The following is a 24,969-nucleotide window of genomic DNA, read 5'->3' on the forward strand; positions in this document are numbered from 1 at the left end:
AACTGATCTTTTAGTCCCCCCTAAGCTCCAGGGCCCGGTTGCAATTGCAACAACTGCACCTATTATAGTTACGCACCTGTTTATATACAGTTAGGTCCATATATATTTGGACAGAGACAACATTTTTCTAGTTTTGGTTAAAGACAATACCACAATGAATTTTAAACAAAACAATTCAGATGCAGTTGAAGTTCAGACTTTCATCTTTCATTTGAGGGTATCCACATTAAAATCGGATGAAGGGTTTAAGAGTTTCAGCTCCTTAACATGTGCCACCCTGTTTTTAAAAGGACCAAAAGTAATTGGACAGATTCAATAATTTTAAATAAAATGTTCATTTTTAGTACTTGGTTGAAAACCCTTGGCTGGCAATGACTGCCTGAAGTCTTGAACTCATGGACATCACCAGACGCTGTGTTTCCTCCTTTTTGATGCTCTGTCAGGCCTTCACTGCGGTGGTTTTCAGTTGCTGTTTGTTTGTGGGCCTTTCTGTCTGAAGTTTAGTCTTTAACAAGTGAAATGCATGCTCAATTTGGTTGAGATCAGGTGACTGACTTGGCCATTCAAGAATATTCCACGTCTTTGATTTAATTAACTCCTGGGTTGCTTTGGCTTCATGTTTTGGGTCATTGTCTATCTGTAGGATGAAACGACGACCAATCAGTTTGGCTGCATTTGGCTGGATCTGAGCACACAGTGTGGCTCTGAATACCTCAGAATTCATTCGGCTGCTTCTGTCCTGTGTCACATCATCAATAAACACTAGTGACCCAGTGCCACTGGCAGCCATGCATGCCCAAGCCATCACACAGCTTAAGCCGTGTTTTACAGATGATGTGGTATGCTTTGGACCATGAGCTGTACCACGCCTTTGCCATACTTTTCTCTTTCCATCATTCTGGTAGAGGTTGATCATGGTTTCATCTGTCCAAAGAATGTTCTTCCAGAACTGTGCTGGCTTTTTTAGATGTTTTATAGCAAATTCCAGTCTATCCTTTTTATTCTTGATGCTTATGAGTGGCTTGCACCGTGCAGTGAACCCTCTGTAGTTACTTTCATGCAGTCTTCTCTTTATGGTAGATTTGGATATTGATACGCCGACCTCCTGGAGAGTGTTGGTCACTTGGTTAGCTGTTGTGTAGGGGTTTCTCTTCACCATGGAGATTATTCTTCTATCCTCCACCACTGTTGTCTTCCGTGGACGCCCAGGTCTTTTTGCATTGATGAGTTCACCAGTGCTTTCTTTCTTTATCAGGATGTACCAAACTGTAGATTTTGCCACTCCTAATATTGTAGCAATTTCTCGGCTTGTTTTTTTCTGTTTTCGCCGCTTAAGGATGGCTTGTTTCACCTGCATGGAGTACTCCTTTGACCGCATGTTTACTTCACAGCAAAACCTTCCAAATGCAAGCACCACATCTCAAATCAACTCCAGGCCTTTTATCTGCTTAATTGAGAATGACATAACGAAGGGATTGCCCACACCTGTTCATGAAATAGCCTTGGAGTCAATTGTCCAATTACTTTTGGTCCCTTTAAAAACAGGGTCGCACATGTTAAGGAGCCGAAACTCCTAAACCCTTCATCCAATTTTATTGTGGATACCCTCAAATGAAAGCTGAAAGTCTGAACTTCAACTGCATCTGAATTGTTTTGTTTAAAATTCATTGTGGTAATGTCTATAACCAAAATTAGAAAAATGTTGTCTCTGTAAAAATATATATGGACCTAACTGTATAAGGAAATGGGAAAAAATCAGACTAACAAGAGAAAAACAATGCCAGAATCAGGAAATTAGAACAATTAACACCTCAAAAACATTGCATATACATGGAAAGTAATGCGCTCTCTTTAATGATCATTAAGTCAGATCTCAGTATTGATCTATTACTACAGAGTTACCCTAGACATATACATTGAAATTGTTTAATGCTGAGGATTGTACAACTCATAAAGGTTTCCATGAGTTTAGTATTAATTATATACTACACATTATCTGCTCAGACATCAATCATCACTGTGGGAAAATTATTTGTATTTTTTCCTTTCTGTCCGTGTTCTCCAAAAAATTGAGATTATTCTCGATATTCACACAAAACATCTTGTGTGCACATAAACACATTTCAAAAAGAAGTTTGCAGATATCTGAGAATTCTGCCACTTTATTCCCATCCTATTTACTTAAGATAAGAATCTGCATTCTTTAGAAGTTCAAAAAGCCATTGAAAATATTAGCAGGGAATTAGATCCCGGAGCTCGGTTCAAGGTTAGAATTATAGGAGAAGGAAATGAAGGGGAAGAGACTATGGGGGGGTTGTAACTGAAGATATCATATTGTGGGAATTGGTGGTAAGAAGAGACAAAGTAATAAAAAAATTAAAGCAATTACTATAACTGAAAGCGGTAGAAAAAATGGATGTCTCGTATGGTAGGACATAAAGATAAGAGGACACAAAGTTATAAAAAAGAAAGCTATATTAATATATGGAATTTTAACTGATCATTTGTTATTATTATCTTAATAAACTAGATGGTGGCCCGATTCTAACGCATCGGGTATTCTAGTATATGCATGTCCACGTAGTATATTGCCCAGCCACATAGTATATTGCCCAGCCACATAGTATATTGCCCAGCCACGTAGTATATTGCCTAGTCACGTAGTATATTGCCCAGTCACGTAGTATATTGCCCAGCCACGTAGTATATTGCCCAGCCACGTAGTATATTGCCCAGCCACGTAGTATATTGCCCAGTCACGTAGTATATTGCCCAGCCACGTAGTATATTGCCCAGCCACGTAGTATATTGCCCAGTCACGTAGTATATTGCCCAGCCACGTAGTATATTGCCCAGCCACTTAGTATAATGCTCTGTGCAGTTATGGCCCCATAGATGCTCCATATATTGCTCCATGCAGTTATGGCCCCATAGATGCCCCATATAATGCCCCATGCAGTTATGGCCCCATAGATGCCCCACATAATGTCCCATGCAGTTATGGCCCCATAGATGCCCCACATAATGCCCCATGCAGTTATGGCCCCATAGATGCCCCATATAATGCTCCATGCAGTTCTTTATGGCCCCATAGATGCACCATACAGCATTGTGCCACATGTAATGCTGCTGCTGCTGCAATAAAAAAAAAAAAAAATGACATACTCACCTCTCGTCGCTGCTCCTCAGCATTCCCGGCTCTCCGCACTGACTGTTCAGGCAGAGGGCGGCGCGCATGGTAATATGTCATCTCGCCCTCTGACCTGCACAGTCACTGCAAGAGGACGGGAAGACGGAGTGGCGCCCGGCGGATGGAACGTGGACAGGTGAATATGAAATACTCACCTGCTCCTGGCTTCCAGTCCCAGGATGTGATGACGTCGCGGTCACATGACCGCAACGTCATGGCAGGACCTTCTCATCCAGGACCTGTGATGACGTCACGGTCACATGACCGTGTCGTGGTCACATGATCATGACGTTACGGCAGGTCCTTCTCATCCAGGACCTGTGATGACGTCGCGGTCACATGACCGTGTCGTGGTCACATGATCGTGACATCATGGCAGGTCCTTCTCGTCCAGGACTTGTGATGACGTCGCGGTCACATGACCGTGACGTCATGGCAGGTCCTTCTGCCAGACCATCCTTGCCTCTGGAACGGGCTGCTTGCATGGACCGGCCGGAAGGTGAGTATATAATGATTTTTTTTTTTTAATTATTATTTTTAACATTAGATGTTTTTACTATTGACGCTGCATAGGCTGCGTCAATAGTAAAAACTTGGTCACACAGGGTTAATAGCGGCGGTAACGGAGTGCGCTACCCGCAGCATAACGCGGTCCGTTACCGCCGGCATTAACCCTGTGTGAGCGGTGACCGGACAGCGTATGCGGGAGCCGAGCACTGAGTGCGGGGAGTAAGGAGCGGCCATTTTCTTCCGGACTGTGCGCGTCGCTGACTGGTCGTGGCAATGGTCGTGGGCGTTTTGCGACTTGGATTCCATGACAGACAGAGGCCGCGACCAATGAATATCCGTGACAGAAAGAAAGACAGACAGAAGGACAGACAGAAAGACGGAAGTGACCCTTAGACAATTATATAGTAGATAGGGATTTCTGTGAATTATTGTAAGGAGGTATGGTTGATTGATAAGGGAGAAGAACCTTATAGGGGCCATGGCTTATGTAATCATGTGACCAGTATGCACAGGGTTGTAGAAATGCAGGTGTGTCAGGGATAACAACAGAGGGAATTGCGCAGATCCCTCGGCTGCCACAAGTTTGTCAGAGAGAACACTGTGGAGATCACGCAGATCCCACCACTGCCACCAATTTGTCAGGGAGAGGCAACCCCTGTGGCTCAAATCATCAGGACAATTACGCAATTAACTGACGAGTGATTGACAAGACCGAGGCTGTTTCCGCTACTAGACCAAATATTGAGGAACTCACACTGAGCATACAGTATATATACCTCCAATTCCAACACATGGAACATATAAATATGTACTGTACATATATATATATATATATATATATATATATATATATATATATATATATATATATATTCACTGCTCAAAAAAATAAAGGGGACACTAAAATGCCACATCCTAGATATCTCTTGACTAAATATTCCAGTTGCAAATTTTTATTCATTGCATAGTGGAATGTGTTCAGAACAATAAAACATAACAATTAACAATGTAGATCAAAATGAATATCCCATGGAGGTCTGGATTTGGAATGATACTCAAAATCAACGTGGAAAATCAAATTACAGGCTGATCCAACTTCAGTGGAAATGTCTCACGACAAGGAAAAGATGCTCAGTATTGTGTGTGGCCTCCACGTGCCTGTATGACCTCCCTACTGTACAACGCCTGGGCATGCTCCTGATAAGGTGCCGCATGGTCACCTGAGGGTTCTCCTCCCAGAGCTAGACTAAAGCATCTGCCAACTCCTGGACAGTCTGTGGTGCAACGTGACTTTGGTGGATGGAGCGAGACATGATGTCCCAGATGTGCTCAATTGGATTCAGGTCTGGGGAACGGGCGGGCCAGTCCATAGCTTCAATGCCTTCATCTTGCAGGAACTGCTGACACACTCCAGCCACATGAGGTCTGGCATTGTCCTGCATTAGGAGGAACCCAGGGCCAACCGCACCAGCATATGGTCTCACAAGGGGTCTGAGGATCTCATCTCTGTACCTAATGGCAGTAAGGCTACCTCTGGCCAGCACATGGAAGGCTGTGCGGCCCTCCAAAAGAATGCCATGCCATGCCATTACTGACCGACTGCCAAACAGGTCATGCTGAAGGATGTTGCAGGAAGCAGATCGCTCTCCACGACATCTCCAGACTCTGTCAAGTCTGTCACATGTGTTCAGTGTGAACTTGCTTTCATCTGTGAAGAGCACAGGGCGCCAGTGGAGAATTTGCCAACCCTGGTGTTCTGTGGCAAATGCCAAGCGTCCTGCACGGTGTTGGGCTGTGAGCACAACCCCCATCTGTGGATGTCCGGCAGTCAGACCATCCTCATGGAGTCAGTTTCTAACTGTTTGTGCAGACACATGCACATTTGTGGCCTGCTGAAGGTCATTTTGCAGGGCTCTGGCAGTGCTCCTACTATTCCTCCTTGCACAAAGGCGGAGGTAGCGGTCCTGCTTCTGGTTTGTTGCCTCCTACAGCCCCCTCCACATCTCTTGGTGTACTGACCTGTCTCTTGGTAGCGCCTCCAGCCTCTGAACACTACGCTGACACACACACAGCAAACCTTCTTGCCACAGCTCGCATTGATATGCCTCCCTGGATGAGCTGCACTACCTGAGCCACTTGTGTGGCTTGTAGAGTCCGTCTCATGCTACCACGAGTGTGAAAGATCAACCAACATTCAAAAGTGACCAAAACATCAGCCAGAAAGCATTGGTGCTGCGATGTGGTCTGTGGTCCCCACCTGCAGAACCACTCCTTTATTGAGTGTGTCTTGATAATTGCCAATAATTTCCATCTGTTGTCTATTCCACTTGCACAACAGCATGTGAAATTGACTGTCAATCAGTGCTGCTTCCTAAGTTTGATTTACTTGAAGCTATATTCTGTTGTTTAAGTGTTCTCTTTATTTTTTGAGCAGTGTATATATATATATATATATATATATATATATATATATATATATATATATATATATATATATATACACACACACACACACACACACACACACACACCAGAATGGTCACTGCCAGATCAATAACAAAACAACAGCTAGCTTACACCAACAATCATTTATACAGGCTGAATGGACACCCATTATAGGACGCATATGGCTTCAAGAGTGCAGTTTACAGAGCAAGAGGAACAGAGCTATTAAATTATATATATTTAATCCAAAAAGGTGGGCAGTGTTCATGAAGAATATACAAAAATGTTACAAAATGGGAAGGGATAATAAAAGAAGCATTACTAATCCTGTGTCACGGAAATGGCTCAGAGCTTAGCAGAGGGAGGTACACCTTTAGGAAATGGACATAACTACAGCAAGCTCTACCTTCCAGGACTGACAAATGACCAAAACCCAAACTCTGATTTTATTAGCTCAAGGTTATGCCCACATACCTTCCCTTGGTGATCTCCTATGGGAGGCTGGTTGTGGGATGTGCTAGATCTGTTAGGAGATTATGAGGGTCACAACTTTCACCATACCTTTGCCCCTGGAGGTCTTAGGTGGGAGATATCGTTGTCATGTTTCCAATCACAATTTCATGTCTATAGAGATGAAACATAGCAACCCTCTTCTCCCACTCTTGACCAACTGATAGCAACACCACATAAGAAATGCTAGCACAGGCTTCCAGTATCCATTGTTTCAGATGCTGCACATCTATTATCTTCACAGCATAGACAATTGCCTTCAGATGACCCCAAATATTAAAGTCTAATAGGGTCAGATCAGGAGACCTTGGTAGCCATTCAACTGACCCACGATGACCAATCCACTTTCCAGGAAACTGTTCATGTAGGAATGCTCGGACCTGACTCCCATAATGTGGTGGTGCACCATCTTGATGGAAAAACTCCAGGAACGTGCCATCTTCAGTGCATAAAGAGGGCAACACATCATCATGTAACAATTTCAGATATCCAGTGGCTTTGAGGTTTCCATTGATGAAGAATGGCCCCACTATCTTTGTACCCCTAAAGGCAATTGTCTATGTTGTGAAGATACGAGATGTGCAGCATCTGAAACAACGGATACTGGAAGCCTGTGCCAGCATTTCTTCTGCGGTGTTGCTATCAGTGTGTCAAGAGTGGGAGAAGAGGGTTGCATTGACAATCCAACACAATGGGTAGTACTGTGAGCACATTTTATAAGTGGTCATAAACTTGTAAATAACTCAGGAAATATTAAAGTTACGTTACAACCAAGCACACCATTGTTTTTCTTGTGAAATTCTCAATAAGCTTGATGTGTCACATGACCCTCTTCCCATTGGAAAAAATAAAGTTGGATCCAAAATGGCCGGCTTCAAAATGGCCGCCATGGTCACCACCCATCTTGAAACATTTTCCCCCTCCTATATACTAATGTGCCATGAACAGGAAGTTGATATCACCAACCATTCCCATTTTATTTAGGTGTATCCATATAAATGGCCTACCCTGTATATAAACGTCTCAGAAAGAAGGGGTGATAATTTTCTTGGGATATTGCTGGTGGTTTAATAACTATTGTTTAATATTAATTATAATTCTATATTTTATTTATACTATATGATTTGTTTTATATTATTTGCTATAGTTCAAATAGTTAATGGGGTTGGCCCATACCATTGATGGCGGGGCAGCCACACAGGGGTCCAAGCAGTAAAGGGTCTCACTTCCACCTCTAAAGCAGTTGGAATTGTGCACTGTGATGAACTGCTTTATTGCAAATGGCCAATATTTTGTTCTTGTCCAGGGGCCCCTGTTCTCTCTGTGTTCACTCCTGAGTTGGCCAATATGTGCCTTTCATATATTCTAAATGGATGCATAATTTTTATAGGGGCCAGGGCTCTTCTTTCCTGATACCGAGTTCCAAATTATTTAGTATATTTCATATAGCCATGGAATAAGGTGCCTAAATTCTGTCTGCACAGAGTATTTATCACCATTGCTTTCACCCTTGCAAAATGGCTACAACAACTGAACAAAAATCTGCAGGATGATTTTCATATCCTGGGGAAGGCGTTCATTACAACATTCTTAAACTAAAGGTTGTTTGTATAAATTTCACCAAAATAATAAAAAGATTCCTGCGCTCTAGGGCTCTTTTAACGACAGACATGCTTGCTGTGAGCTGGCGTAGATTTGCCCCAACGTTTGTGCCAATTCCTGAAGTCTTTGCTAATAATAAATTTGTTGAAGAGATGCTGGCCAGTAAACCACATCCATTCTTCAAAACTGACATGAGTTGAAAAATGTCTCAATTTGTTTGCACAAAATAAGGTGTGCCAAAATCTGTCACTTTCTTATGACAATCAAGCGCAGATCATCTGATATATTCCCTCCACTGATTTTTTTTAAGCACAGTTCTCATGAATCGAGCATCATAGACATACAAGAAATCTACAACATCTAAACATGGCCGCACACTTTCTTTGATATGGGAACATCTCTAATGATATTGCAGCGCCCCAGAGTCCTGGTCGTTGCAGTACTGGTGCTCCGCCGCTAAGGGGGGCTATGGTACGTCTGATGGCACTGAAGGAGTTCATCTGACCAGGTATCACAGACACCAATACATTTCACAGTCTGGCCTCCAGGGGGAGCTAAGGGCACTATGCATTAGGCCACTCCTCACAGTCTGGTAAAACTGGGGGTTGGATAGGAAGTTAGCTCAGAAAGCTGACTGGGTTGGAACCAGGCAACACCTTGTGGCAGAGGGTGTTGTAGGGGAAGATTCAGAGGGGTCCCTGTCAGGGGTGGGATCCTGACAGAGGCCTAGCGACCAGAGAGAACGTTACGGGACCGCGCCTGCACGATATAGCGGCGGTACCCCAAGAAAGGACAAGAAGCGAGGTTTATTGTGCTGAGTGAGAAACGAGATCAACGCAACAAGGAGAATACCAGTAGGAGTCGTGCTGTAAGATGAGGCAAGATCCTACTGAGGCGCGTAACCGGTGGCCGGAACGCCGAGGAAGTATAGAGCTCCAGGCCAAACTTCAAACCTACGGCAGGACAGTCAGTTATAGGCGGGCTGTCTCACCCAATTGACCTAGGAAGACACAGGGGGGGTAACAACAAGAGTGGGGCGACGCTAGAGTCCCGGAAGAGCTCCGAGCCTCCCCGTCATACGGGTGCGTCCTAACCATAAGATCTGGGGGACGTGGAAGAACATCAGAATCGAGTTGTGAGGGAACACGAGAAACAGACACAACAGTTGTGGGGACTATCCCGTAAGCACAGCAGGGGAGGACCACAACACACAAGCGCTAGAAGGTAGGCACAGATTTCCACCTGCAAAGGGAACTCTGGAGGTGCCATCGGACCGGCCGGACTTGCGCAGCCTGGTAAACCGTATTCCGGACTGAGGATCCTGAAGCCTTCAGTAAAGAGACTGCAACCTGGTGTCCTCGTTATTTACCGCGACCGGCACTTCACCGCACCATAACATCGTCACCATACCTCCACCTTCATTGTACGCCCCTCAGCAGGGTCACGGACCGGGTCTAGCCACCGTGACAACTCCAGAGCAGAGACTCAGAGGCCCGGTATCGGGTACCCCTCGGCCCTGCAACAGTGGGGGCGCTACAATATCGTGATAAGGTTACAATTAGAGATGAACGAATATATTCGGAAAGCAATCTCAAAACCTGAATTTGCCATATTCATGACAAATTTATGTTTGACGATCATTTCCGCTCATCTGTACTCACATTGACTAAAATGGTGTTCTGCAAATATTGCAAATACGGCGATCGTAATCAGAACCAAATATTGAAATATTCGCTCATCTCTAGTTATAATTACAAAAAATATTACTGAAATATCTACAGAATGTTGAACAAGAATTGTAATGAACAAAAAAGCATTTTCTGTAAAATTTCCAATTTTTTTAAATTAAAATTTAAGCAAATTTTATGTATTTTGAAGTACCAATGATTAGCCATAAATTTCTATGATACCATTACAGTATACTATTCCAAGGTTTGTATATTCACTAAAGTATTTGAAGTTAACCCACATATTTCTTTTCCTTTACCACACCACCCTATATAATTTGCTTAGCACAGAATGTCATGTCCTTTTCCGTGTCACATAAAGCATGTAAAGCTGCAGGCAATATCCTTTTAAACTTGGAATGTCACCCAATCCTGGTAATCACATATAAATTTGTAGTAAATACAAAAAAAATGTGCAAATGGTCATGAACCCCCCTGAGGGTACAGATCACGTGAAAGTGATGTCCTAGACATCAGGTCCAACGAAACATCCTCATGATCTTCTCACAAAGCCCTTCTGACATAGAATGTCAATTGAATTATATGCCAGAGTTTAAAAAAAATGGCTTCTATTTATTTGCAAGGCCATAAAATGTTCTTTATCATAGTAACATTAAATAATTATTAACTGTAACCACCGGTGACCTCTTTCACGTCCAAAATATTTATCTTGAACTTTTTATCTGTTCTCCATCGAACAAGAAGCTCTTTCTCAACGTAGGCCTCCAATGGGACGGTGAGGAAAGCAAGTCTACACATTGTAGTGAACTTCTGACCTCTTCAAAAAGTTACGTCTTAAATTCGAGCAATAAGGAAGAGTTTTCCAATGTTGTATTGTGTTATTATTAACTTTCTGACCTCTGTAATTAAGGGGGAAGAACATAGTGAATGCTTATTGTGAGTCAACCTTAAACTTTTAACCCACATATAATAACAGCAGTCATTATGCAGCCTCTTCGATTGATGAATTTTTCAATTTCTGCTTTGAACTTGTCAGATATTTCAAGATTTTTTTCTATTTTTTTTTAGTGGCAGAAAAAATCACAAGGACGAAAATGTTGAATTTTACCCACGAGGTCTCTATATCTTCAGTTGATGGAAATGTGGGAAATGGAAGAAAATGATATAGATTTGCAGGGAATTTACTACAGACGGATTAAAGTGTAATTCTTGCTGTTTGTTATCGTTCTATGCTAGTTAATATTTATTGAAAAGGATTATCTGAAAGGCAAAATGCAAACAGAATTCACACTTGGTGAAGATAACATGATGGGTATTTACAGATAATCTGGTTATCGTAGCCTACATCAGAGTCTTCGGAAATGGATAATTGGCTTGTAAACCCCTATATACAGGTATATAAAACTCTAGGCCTAAGTAGCCAGGCTTTGCACACATGTATAGAAGATTTTCTTTTAGATAGTTCCATAAATCTGTCTTGGAATGCTTTATACATTTTTATACACATGCCACATCCTTATATGTTGTTTTAGACAATTGTCAGTTTAGGAAAGCTGAATAGTTTACTGTAAATGAGTTCCAATTTTTGTACCACAGACTCACCTGGTGAGATGGATTCATGAAGCTGCACGTCAGGTTGGACACGTTGACCCAGGGCGACAGTACGCAAGGCTAGAAGGCGCATGGAACAGTAGGACCCTGACAACTAGTGATGCTAGATAGCAGTCAAACAGGAAAAGCAGGACATGCTGGAGTAAGAGTACTAGGAGGGCAGATGAAGAGGATAATGGTAGATCTGAAGTAACATACAGATACAGTTGCAGAATCATCAAATGTGAACTGTCTCTAATAGCTGTTTGTGATGTTCACAGCAAACAATGGGAAAAGCCACAGAGAGCTAGCAGAAGGTTAACCAGCAAGACAGAGGGTCCATTAAAATCACAAGAGTTTGCAAAGATAAAATGTAGCTTAAGGTACCGTCATACTCAGCAACTTTGCAAAGAGAACGACAACAATCCGTGACGTTGCAGCATCCTGAATAGCGATCTCGTTGTGTTTGACACGCAGCAGCGATCTGGATCCCGCTGTGCCATCGCTGGTCGGAGCTAGAAGTCCAGAACTTTATTTTGTCACCAGGTCGGCGTGTATCGTCATGTTTGACATCAAAAGCAACGACGCCAGCAACGAGCATAGGGGGCGTCGCAGCGTCTCCTTCTAGCCAGTCGGTACACTCCGGCTGTTTGACATGGAGCTAACAACCAGCGAGAACGAGAAGTGAGTCGCCGTTACGTCACTGGATCGCTCCTGCATCGTTCTGGAGTTGCTGTGTTTGACATCTCTACAGCGACCTAAACAGCGACGCTCCAGCGATCTAGTTTAGGTCGGCTCGTTGTCTATATCGCCGCAGCGCCGCTGAGTGTGACGGTACCTTTAGTGACAGTCTGTAGGAGTCAGTTCATAGTCTCTAAATGCTTACTGCAAACAATGGATCAGACAGTTGGTCTTGTGGAGTTGTAAGTGCAAGATGCAGAATCACAGAAGTATTGGATTGACAAGGCTTCTGGTAGGTGGATTCATAAGTGGCTCAATGATCATACTCAGAGTGTGGTAATACATTGTTGAACATCCATTTGGAAGAGTATTTTAAGTGGGGAACCACAAGGCTCTGTCCTGGCCCCAGTGTTATTCAACATTTTTATAAATGATATAGATAAGGGAACTGAAGGTAAACTCATCAAATTTGCCAACAATGCAAAGCTGGGAGGGATAGCTTACACTAGAAAAGACATAAAAATGATTCAGAAGAATCTAGAGAAGCTTGAACAAAGGGCAGCGCCTAAGAGGCTGGTATTTAACAGAGAGAAATGCAAGATTCTACATCTGGACAATAAAAACGAAAATTACATCTACAGAATGGAAGGAATAGAACTAAGCAACAGCATGTGTGAAAAAGACTTAGGTGTACTAATAGATCACAGACTGCACATGAGTCAACAGTGTGATGCAGCAGGAAAAAAGGCAAACACAGTTCTAGGATGTATTAAGAAAAGCATAGAGTCTAGATCACATGATGTAATTATCTCCCTTTACTCCTCCTTGGTCAGGCCTCTTCTTGAATACCGTATTCAGTTCTGGGCACCACATTTTAAAAAAGACATTGAAAAACTGGAGCAAGATCAGAGAGGAACTACGAGGATGGTGAGCGGACTGCAAGGTATGTCCTACGAGGAACAGTTAAAGGATCTGGGAATGTTTAGCTTGCAAAAAAGAAGGCTAAAAGGAGACTTAATACCTGTCTACAAATATCTGAAGGTTTATCACAGTGTAGAGGGATCATCACTATTCTCATTTGCACATAGATACACGAGATGTAATGGAATGAAACTGAAAGGGAGAAGATACAGATTAGATATTAGAAAAACCTTTTTAACAGTGAGGGTGATCAATGAGTGGAACAGGCTGCCACGATAGGTGGTGAGTTCTCCTTCAATGGAAGTCTATAAACTTAGGCTGGACAGACATCTGTCTGAGATGGTTTAGTGAGTCTTGCATTGAACAGGGGGGTTGACACAATGACCCTTGAGGTCCCTTCCAAATCTAACATTCTATAATTCTTAAGTCTGAGGAAATGAAAGCAACTGAAAAGCTGAAAATAGACAAAGTTCAAACAAATAGCATCTCTTCACAGGTAGTACTGTCTTAACACTCATACACTGGGGTGTGTCAAACTGGGCCTTGTAAAACCTGACATGGAACACAGCAAATGGAGGTGGCCATAAGGGAAGGAAACGAGCCCAGCCCAGCTGAGATAGTAATTATTATATTCATTATCTCAATTTCTTAAAAACAATTTAACAGATTAACAAAAGTTGCATTTTAGTTGGTAATGAGCCCTCTATCTATGGGGCCCCTAAATACATCTTCTGAACCCTTGAATATTATAATATACATTTCCTCACACTCAAATGTCATCACAATGCATTGCGTGGCTTCATTGTACAATGACTAAAAACATTTCTGACAATGGGGTTGGATTGTAGATAGTGTTAATGGAGCGGCCCCCAGACGCAGGACGGCGGGGTACTCGGTACTGGGTCTATCGGTTCTGAGGATGTCACGGTGGCCTGACCCGGTCCGTGGTCCTGCTAAGGGGCGCCCAATAGAAGGTGTAGGTGGTGGTGTAGGTCACAGTAAATAACGAGGACACAGGGTTGCAGTCTCTTTACCTCTTTACTGAAGGCTTCGGCAGCCTCAATCCAGAGCACTGTTAACAGGGCTGGCTGAGACCGGCCGGTCCAAAGGCACATCCAGAGTTCCTTTTGCAGGTGGAAATCAGTGCCTACCTACTAGCGCCTGGGTGTTGTAGTACTTCCCTGCTGAGCACCACGGGATAGTCCTCACAACTGTCGTGTATGTTTCTGTTCTTTCTCTCTCCGTCCCCCAGATGATATGGATAGGACGCACCCGTATGACGGGGTAGGCCTGGAGTTATTTTATAGGGACCCTAGAGACGCCCCTATCCCACAATTGCCTCCGTTGTCTGCTTAGGTGAATTAGGTGAGACAGCCAACCTATAATTAACTGCCCTGCCGTTGGTTTGAAGTAATGCGTGGAGCCCAATACTTCCTCGGCGTTCCAGCCACCGGCTACGCGCCTCAGTAGGATGTTGCCGATCTCGGGGCACGACTCCTACTGGTTCTTTCGCCTTTGTGCTATGATCTCGTTTCTCACTTCTCCACAATAAACCTCGCTTCTTATCCCTTCTTAAGATACCGCCGCAATGAAGTGCAGGCGCGGTTCCGTAACAATCTGTCCTTTTTGCTAGGCCTCTGTCAGGATCCCACCCCTGACAGGGACCCCCCTGAATCTTCCCAAGCAACCTCTTCTCTCACTAGGTGTTGCCTGGGCAAAACCCAGTCAGCTTCTCTCTAACTTCCTATCCAGCCCCCAGTTTTACCAGATTGTGAGGAGTGGCCTAATACATAGAACCCTTTGCTCCCCCTGGTGGCCGGAGGGTGAAGTGTAATGTGTGACTGTGATACCTGGTCAGGTGAACTCCTTTAGTGCCATCAGATGTACCATCACTCCCCTTAGTGGCGGAGCGTCAGTACTGCAACGACCAGGACTCTGGGGCGCTGCACTAATGTGTCCCTTAAAATATAATATAGGACATAGTGGCTATTGGTAGTATAGTAGTTACCTATTCACACACATCACTGTGACCTTTGGTGTGCATGACTATCAGGTGCTCTCCCCACTTCCCCTCTGCATAGTCATCGCTAGGAACCATGTGTACATAGCGATGATTATGCAGGAAGCAAGTGAGGAGTGCACCTTAATGTTGTGCGCACTGGAGGTCACCTGAGCAGAAGTCGCCGGCGCCTGCTCACATGATCCCTGAATGCAGCGCCCATAGAAGGGAGGATGAGGTATGGATTTCTGAGGGACTGCAGGGCGCAGGCGAAGGATTCCAGGGCCGTAACTGACATGCGTGGGAGGCGTAGTATTACAACGAAGACAGGGGACAGGGATTTCTTTTAGCACCGCACGCCCCAGACCCTAGAAGAAATTATTAACATAAAGACAGAATATAACATTTCTCAGCAACAAGACCATTAATATGAGTCATACAGGTAGGACTAGTGTAACATTTCTATTACCTGTATGCCCATATTAATAGGTCATATACGTCCTGAAGAATAACAGATTCAGTGGGACTGCTGCTTCTGGACGCGGCCCTATAGATACGTCACTACAGCTACATCCCTGTACGTACTGTATGTATTTTATCACATTGGCGCTATAAATTCTCTCAGGCTATCATATGTCATTGGTCAGACTGGAGTAAGATTATTCATGACAAGCACAGGATACCTCCGTCTGAATTTATTTTAGCCCGAAATAATAAAATATGGATTGAATTTATTATACTTTTCATGTCGTTTCTTGGCTTCCATTACTTATGCCGGCCTCATACATTTTGACTTTGATCACAACGACCTGAGAGTGTAATTATGGATAATAATATCTTTAACTGGAGTATATTGCTGTTGGGAAAGTAGCTATTCATTTAAAAGTAGGTTATTTCTTAGTGTGTCGTGACCTGTGCATTTCATAATTACTGCAGGTTAGGGGATCCGGTGACCCTACTCTTTATTCTTTTGCATATTTAGATGATTTTTTTTATGAACATGAAAATTGCATCCAGAGTTCTAGGTGAAACCTTTGAAAATTACAAGTATTTGGGCCTTTATGCTATTAAAGCAATTTCTGGTACTTACCTCTCCTGCTAATTGCCAGACCAGAATATGTCTATGCAAACATAGTAACAAAGGTTGCAACCAAAGGATACACCGAGAATAAAAAGCAGACTGCTTGCAAAGTCTTAGTTAAAACATGCACATACAGTATTTCAACAATGGTTATTAAAAATGAGCTGATCAGGCGACATTCAAATTCGCCAGTCCGCATGGTTTTTCAATTTGCTGATGGTGTGTCTCCCTCTCCCACACCATCTCCTCACCTCACACCCTGTCTGTCGGTGTTCCCCAAGGCTCAGTCCTAGGGCCCCTCTTCTCTATCTACACCTTCGGCCTGGGACAGCTCATAGAATCCCACGGTTTGCAGTATCATCTCTATGCTGATGACACGCAGATCTAGCTATCTGGACCCGACCTCACGTCCTTATTGACCAAAATCCCACAATGTCTGTCTGCTATTTCAGCTTTTTTTCTGCTCGCTTTCTAAAACTGAACATGGACAAAACAGAATTCATCATCTTTCCCCATCTCACTCTGCCCCTTTATAAGACCCATCCATCAATGTCAATGGCTGCTCACTTTCCCCAGTCCCACATGCTCAGTGCCTCAGGGTGATCCTCAACTCTGCCCTCTCTTTCAAGCCACATATCCAAGCCCTTGCCTCCTCCAACCGTCTCAAACTCAAAAATATTTCCGGGATCCATGCATTCCTTGACCATAAAACCACAAAAATGCTAGTGGACGCCCTTATCATCTCCTGCCTCGACAACAGCAACCTCCTACTCTCTGGCCCTTCCTCTTCCAATCCATCCTACACTCTGCTGCCCGACTAATCCACCTGTCTCCCCATTATTTCCCAGCCTCTGCTCCATGCCAAGCTCTTCACTGGCTTCCTATTGTCCACAGGCTCCAGTTCAAAACCCTAACTATGACATACAAAGCCATCCACAACCTGTCTCCTCCATACATCTGTGACCTCTTCACCCGGTACTTACCCATATCCTCTCAAGATCTCCTTCTCTACTCCCCTCATATCTCTTCTTCCCACAACCGCATACTAGACTTCTCCCGTGCTTCCCCTATACTCTGGAACTCTCTACCCCAAAACATCAGACTCTCACCTACCACGAAAACCTTCAAAAAGAACCTGAAGACCCACCTCTTCCGACAAGCCTACAACCTGCAGTGATCCTTAGTCTGCTGAACTGCCGCATGACCATCTCTACCCTCTCCTAGTGTATCCTCACCCATCCCCTGCAGACTGTGAGCCCTCGCGGGCAGGGTCCTCTCTCCTTCTGTACTTGTGTGTGCCTTGTTTTGCTCATGCTTATTGTGCTTTTCTATGTCTGCCCCTTTCACATGTAAAGCGCCACAGAATAAATGGTGCTATAAAAATGTATAATAATAATAATAATAATAATAAGTTCTTGTCCCTTATACCCTGGGTTCTCTACAGACACCTAGAGCATGAAAAACATGAGATGTAAAAGATAAAAAAAAATACTTTACTGCTCACCTTTCTGGCCCCTCTACTACTCAGTGCCGCAAGTTCGGTCCTTGCTGAATCTTCTGATCCCCCTCCGCTCATCAAGGAATCCAAGTGTGCAGAAAGTCACGGCGTCTTGATATTACAATGTGCATTGTATCATTCAGTGCGCATGCATAAAAAACATGAATGCCGGAAATCCCAGCTCAGGCTGAAAAGACCAGAATTCCAGTACGAGTAGCAGAGAATCAAAAAATTTAGCAAAGAAAGGACGGATAGTGGTGAGTACCAGAGGGGTCGGAGAGACGAGTATGAGGACTGTTTTTATTTTTTTTACCTTTTGAAGGCCCTTTTGCTGAATAAGTGCAGAAGCAAATTCCAAAAATTTCAGCACATTAAATCTTTCGCAAATTCTTCAAGTGGTTTGTTACTTTTCCATTAATAAGTGTTACAAACAGCGTAAAATGTGATGATAGCTTATGTATTAATTGATATTCCTTAAACATCAGGTGTCTGTTCCATTAGTGAAGATTAGTTATCAATGAAATGTATACCCATAAACCAAATATAAAAGTCCTGGGTTAAACATACTTGAACGAACATACTACAAAAGCCATGAATAGCAGTGGAAAAAATATTTTTAAGGGGAGTGGGTGAGTAAATAATAATATAGGGTAAGCAACTGGAAATCCATTTGCCAATCACTTTGGATGCGTAAGTGTATGTGCGCACATTGAGTATTTGCTTGCAGAAATTTCTGCAAGGCTTCTGCATCTCTTGGCAGCAAAAATGTTGCGGCAAAAACGTGCGTTTTAGGTGCGTTTTTGTATGAGGTTTTTGAATGCGTTTTTGTACAGCAATGAATGCTTTTTTGAGCTAAAGATATTAAAAAAAGTTTTGTGATGTAATTTCTTGGTTCTGCACCTTCTTTTTCATTTTGATACAGTAGCATCAGGGTAATGGGATTAGGGCTTGGTGTCAGCAGTTGTCCCCAAGCCCTAGATTTAGTAATGAAGAGGTGTCAGCCAGACACCCTCATTACCAAATCAGTAAGTAAAGAGTTAAATAAACACACACACCCACAGTCACCAGCCTGTAGAAGCGTTAACAGAATTAACCTAGATAGGCTGTAACCAAACAGCAACTGTTAATTTAAAAAAATAAAAAAAATAAAAAATGATATGGACTCCTGCATAATTTTCATAACCAGCAGAGGGAAAGCTGACAGGTGAGGGCTGATATTAAAATCATGGGAAGGAGCCAATAGCCACAAAGGTTCCCAGGCTATTAATATCAGCTCACAGCTGTTTGCTTAGCCATTGCTGACTAGTTTACAAGGGGAACCCCAAAAAAATTGACATAGGGTCCCCCTATAAAATCTAACCAGCAAATACTGGGCAGACAGCTGCAGGCTAATATTAATAGCCTAGCAAGGGGCCATGGATATTTGCTCCCTCTCAGACTAAAATAACTTTCAGCCACCCCAGAAATGGTGCATCCATAATATGAGCCAATTCTGACACAGCCTCACTCGCTCTTCCCACTTGCCCTGGTGTGGTGGCAAGAGGGGTAATAGTTGGGGGGTTGATGTCAGCTTTGTGTTGTCATCTGACATCAATCCCAGGGGTTAGTAATGGATAGGCATCTATAAGATGATCCCATTACTAACCCCATAGTGTTATTATTAAAAAAACACACAGAATAAAGTCCTTTAATTGAAATAATGACACAGACTCCTTTATTTAATGTAAAATAAACCATACTCACATCATCGCCCAGTCCACTGAAGCCAATATCTCCTGTAAATGAATTAAAATAGTAAACAACAATATTCCTCACCTGTCCGTCAAGAAGATAATAATAATTAATGTCCCACGACAATCCTGATGACTCAAGGATAGCCAGCTACACACTGACAGTAGCGTGTTTTCTCTCCTGCAATGTGTGTGCTGAGCTGCACTGAGAAAGTTCACTGGAGTTCATCAGCTGATGAGCCCCAGTGATTTCACTTATGGCACCACTGCTGCGTAAGAAAGTTCTCATGCAGTGGTGGCACCGTGAGATCACCAGAGCCCATCAGCTGATGAATTCATGTGACCTCGCTCACGGCAGCTCAGTGGTATACACTGTGGTAGTAATGACGCTCTTCTCAGTGTATCGCTGGTGGCTAGTGTTGAGCATTCCGATACTGCAAGTATCGGGTATCGGCCGATACTTGCTGTATCGGAATTCCGATACCGAGATCCGATATTTTTGTGATATCGGGTATCGGTATCGAAACAACATTAATGTAAAAATGTGTAAAAGAGAGAATTAAAATAAAAAATATTGCTATACTCACCTCTCCGACGCAGCCTGCACCTTACCGAGGGAAGCGGCAGCGCTCTTTGTTTAAAATTCGCGCTTTTCTTTCCTTTACGTGAGTCCCGGCTTGTGATTGGTTGCGTGCCGCCCATGTGACCGGGACGCAACCAATCACAGCAAGCCGTGACGTAATTTCAGGTCCTTCAGGATTTTAAAATTACGTTCCGGCGTTGTGATTGGTTGCGTCGCAGTCACATGGGCGACGCAACCAATCACAGCAAGCCGTGACGTAATTTCAGGTCCTTAAGGATTTTAAAATTACGTCCCGGCTTTGTGATTGGTTGTGTCGCAGTCACATGGGAGACGCAACCAATCACAAGCCGTGACGTCACGGGAGGCTGGACACGCGCGCATTTTAAAATGGGCGCGTGTCCAGCCTCCCGTGACGTCCCGGCTTGTGATTGGTTGCGCCGCGATCAACCAATCACAAGCCGGGAGGCTGGACACGCGCGCATTTTAAAATTTTAAACACGCGCGCGTGTCCAGCCTCCCGGCTTGTGATTGGTTGACCGCGGCGCAACCAATCACAAGCCGGGACGTCACGGGAGGCTGGACACGCGCCCATCTTACAATTTTAAAATGCGCGCGTGTCCAGCCTCCCGGCTTGTGATTGGTTGACCGCGGCGCAACCAATCACAAGCCGGGACGTCACGGGAGGCTGGACACGCGCCCATTTTAAAAAGCGCACGTGTCCAGCCTCCCGTGACGTCACGGCTTGTGATTGGTTAATGGCGGCCATGTTGCCGGGACGCGGACCAATCACAGCAAGCCGTGACGTAATTTCGTCACGGCTTGCTGTGATTGGTCCGCGTCCCGGCAACATGGCCGCCCTGACCAATCACAAGCCGGGACTTCACGTAACCAAGTAAAAGCGCGAATTTTAAACAAACAACGCTGCCGGTTCCCTCGCTGAGGTCCAGGCTGCGTCGGAGAGGTGAGTATAGCGATATTTTTTATTTTAATTCTTTCTTTTACACATTTATATGGATCCCAGGGCCTGAAGGAGAGTTTCCTCTCCTTCAGACCCTGGGAACCATCAGGAATACCGTCCGATACTTGAGTCCCATTGACTTGTATTGGTATCGGGTATCGGTATCGGATTGGATCCGATACTTTGCCGGTATCGGCCGATACTTTCCGATACCGATACTTTCAAGTATCGGACGGTATCGCTCAACACTACTGGTGGCTGGTTAGAGCAGTCACATCTCCCAAAGTGACTGTTCTACGAGTGAGATCACCGTGGTACACTCTGGATTTTTTGGACTATATGGTTGTTTATTATTTTTGATTGTTTACAGAGGACAATGGCATCGGGGATTTGGTGTTTGGTGAGTACAATGTGTTTTTGATTTTTATTTGAATATGTATTTAGTTATTTTACATGTTTTATTTTTTTTTAAAGGGAACCTGTTACCTGAATTTGGCGGGACCAGCTTTCAGTCATATGGGCGGGGTTTTCAGGTGTTTGATTCACCCTTTCCTTACCCGCTGGCTGCATGCTGGCTGCAATATTGGATTGAAGTTCATTCCCATATGACTGAAAACTGGTCCCGCCAAATTCGGGTGACAGGTTCCCTTTAAGTTTAAACACAGGCGCCAGCTGACGAGAGACTACTTCTCCCATCAGAGGCTCCTGCTATCACTGTTATCAGTGACAGCAGCTGTAGCCTAATGGGAGTAGGAGTCTCTCGTCAGCCAACCTCTGCTGACCTGTGTTAAGCTTTTTACCACAGGTAATAGTCACAGTATCTCTGCAGGGTCACACTGACATCTGACAGCATGACCCTGCAGTGCGCTGATGGTGTCAACGATTTACCGGCGATAACAATTTACAGACCGTAGCCTTACTGACGATCAGAAGCGCCACGCCTGTGTTGATGTTGTGGCATGTGACACCAGTGCCCAATCAGCTCTGATGTCAATGTCTCCATCTCCTGTTGAATTAAGCAGGAACCTGGAGTCTAAGATCAGCTGCAGCTCAGACTTCCTCTTCATGTTCGATTTGTCCAATGGCGGGGACAGTGACACAAGCGCTAATTGGGCATCGACATCACGTGTCACAACAACCACACGGGAGTCCTGGGAGAGCGTGTGCCAACACTCTTTGGGAACAGCGCCAATATGGGAGGTGAGTATAGGCTTTATTATTTTATGGGGCCAAATATTTTGATCAAGAAGGGGTTTTCCTAGTAGTGGACAACCCCTTTAATTCATGAACATCTATGGTTTGATTTCTTTTTCTGTGTGGATTGGATGGGTTGTTACCAACAACTGATGAAAATTTCTTGTAAATTGCACCTTTAGAAATATATTTAGTTAGAAAATTGGTGACGTGTTCAATGTTTATTTCACCCTCTGTATATATATACTTATTATGATAAAAGTGTGCATAGTTTGGTCACAGAAGAAACTTGGGAGAGTAGATTATATGGGGTAATTCAACTATTATCTACACAGAACGAGGTACATGCATCAGCTTCTTAATACAGCATAACAGGAAGTCTAAAAGACCTTTTACCAGAGAGAAAGTGAAACCAAAGTACAACAAGTATATGCATTACATACAACTAAGCATATAACAGTAACAACATCGCCATCTCCGGTCAGAAAAGTGTAAAATCCTCCTGCACACAAAGTCAGTATCTGTTGCATATCTGCCAACACCCCTTCGCAAGACTTACTCAGTTAAGCCTAATTTCTTCAGTCTCTGATGTCTTTCAGCATTCAATGCCTTTGTGAAAATATGTGCTGTCATATCTTCAGTTGGGCAGTGCTCTAAATTTAGGATTCCTTGTTTCTGGTGATCTCTCAAGAAACTTTACATCAATGAGTTTAGTTCTTTTATTAACTCTTTCCATCTGAGTAAGAACTAGACATCCTTGATTGTGCTCATACATCTTAGTTGGTCCCAATTGTTGTTGTCCTAAGTCTGTTAGCAGTTGTCTTAACCATAGAACTTTTTGATTGACATGTGCTGCGGCGACATATTCTGCTTCTGTCGACCACAGTGTTACTATAGACTGTTTCTTACTAGTCCAACTAATTGGTCCACCTGAGAGCAAGAAAAGATAGCCACTGGTAGATTTCCTGTCAATTGGATCTCCAGCCCCATCTGCATCAACGTATCCTGTTAAAATGCATATCTGACTTGCAGGTAGTTTCAGTTTAACACTGCTAGTCCCTTTCAAATAACGGATTACTCTCTTCGCTGCATTCCAATTCATTTTGTTTGGCTTTCACACCTTCCGGCTCAAAATTCCCACTGCTGTTGCAATATCTGGCCTTGTAACAGTCGCAAGATATAATAATTTTCCCATTGCCTTTCTGTATTGTTCATTATTCGGTAACAGATTCTGTTCACTATTTATTTCCTTCAGATAGCTGGATTCCATTGGAGACTTTACTGGTTTTGCATTTTTCAATCCAAATGTTTTGATTATGTCTTGAATCATGTGATTTTGATTATGAAGGAAACTCCCGTCTTCTTCACTTTCTATCTGTATTCCTAGGTACTTTTTCACATTTCCCAGATCTTTGATCTTGAAGTGTTGATCCAAAGTTTTCACTATCTCCGCTTCATCCCTTTCTTTTTCAAAACAAACTAAAATATCGTCCACATATATCGGCACATAGATCCATCTGTCTGTCAGTCTCTTTGTATATAGACCTACTGTCTCCTTAATCCTGTAGAATGTAAGCCTGCAAGGGCAGGGTCCTCTTCCCTCTGTACCAGTCTGTCATTGTTAGTTTTGTTTACTGTAAGTGATATTTGTATTTTGATGTAACCCCTTCTCATGTACAGCACCATGGAATCAATGGTGCTATATAAATAAATAAATAATAATAATAATAATATAGACAAGGATCCCCTTTGCTTCTTTCAAAAAGTTCATTTAGGAGTACTTCTGTGATTTTATCATTCCACGCTTTAGCAGCTTGTTTTAAACCATATATGCTTTTCCGTAGCTTACAAACCATGTTTGGTTTCCTTTTATCCTTGAATCCTGGGGGGTTGTTCCATGTAAATGTCTTCTGTTAAGTCTCCATTCAGAAATGCTGTCTGTACATCCAGATGTTTCAACTGCATTTGTTTCATTGCTGCAACTGTAAACAAAGTTCTGATTGTGGTGTGTTTGACAACTGGAGCAAATGTCTCATAGTCTTCTCCATATTTCTGAGAATAGCCTTTATTCTTGCTCGGTATCGATCAGCTGTGCCGCCTGCTTGGTATTTTATTTTAAAAACCCATTTACATCCTATAGCCTTTTTTTCTTTTGGTAGTTCTGTCAGAGTCCATGTCTTTGAATCATGCATGGATTTTATTTCTGTTTCTGCAACATTTATCCATTTGTTGGCCTCTTCTTCTGAAAGTTGAGATATGTCCTCCCAAGATGTAGGTTCCTAGATTTTATTTGTACTTGCCTTGTATGAAAGACGTTGAGGTGGTCTTCCCTTGTTTTCTCTAATTGAGCATCTTGGTTCTGTGTCTGTATGGAGCTGTATCTCTTGACTTTTTTGATTTTCATCGACTTCCACTTCTTTATCATCAGGTGTCCCTGCAGTTATATCACTGTGGATCCTCTCATTTTTTGTTTCCAGTGATGTCATTATGTTTGGTTTCCTTTTATCCTTGAATCCTGGGGGGTTGTTCCATGTAAATGTCTTCTGTTAAGTCTCCATTCAGAAATGCTGTCTGTACATCCAGATGTTTCAACTGCATTTGTTTCATTGCTGCAACTGTAAACAAAGTTCTGATTGTGGTGTGTTTGACAACTGGAGCAAATGTCTCATAGTCTTCTCCATATTTCTGAGAATAGCCTTTATTCTTGCTCGGTATCGATCAGCTGTGCCGCCTGCTTGGTATTTTATTTTAAAAACCCATTTACATCCTATAGCCTTTTTTTCTTTTGG

The sequence above is a fragment of the Ranitomeya variabilis genome, chromosome 3 (genome assembly GCF_051348905.1).
Source record: "Ranitomeya variabilis isolate aRanVar5 chromosome 3, aRanVar5.hap1, whole genome shotgun sequence".
In the NCBI taxonomy this organism is placed as follows: Eukaryota; Metazoa; Chordata; class Amphibia; order Anura; family Dendrobatidae; genus Ranitomeya; species Ranitomeya variabilis.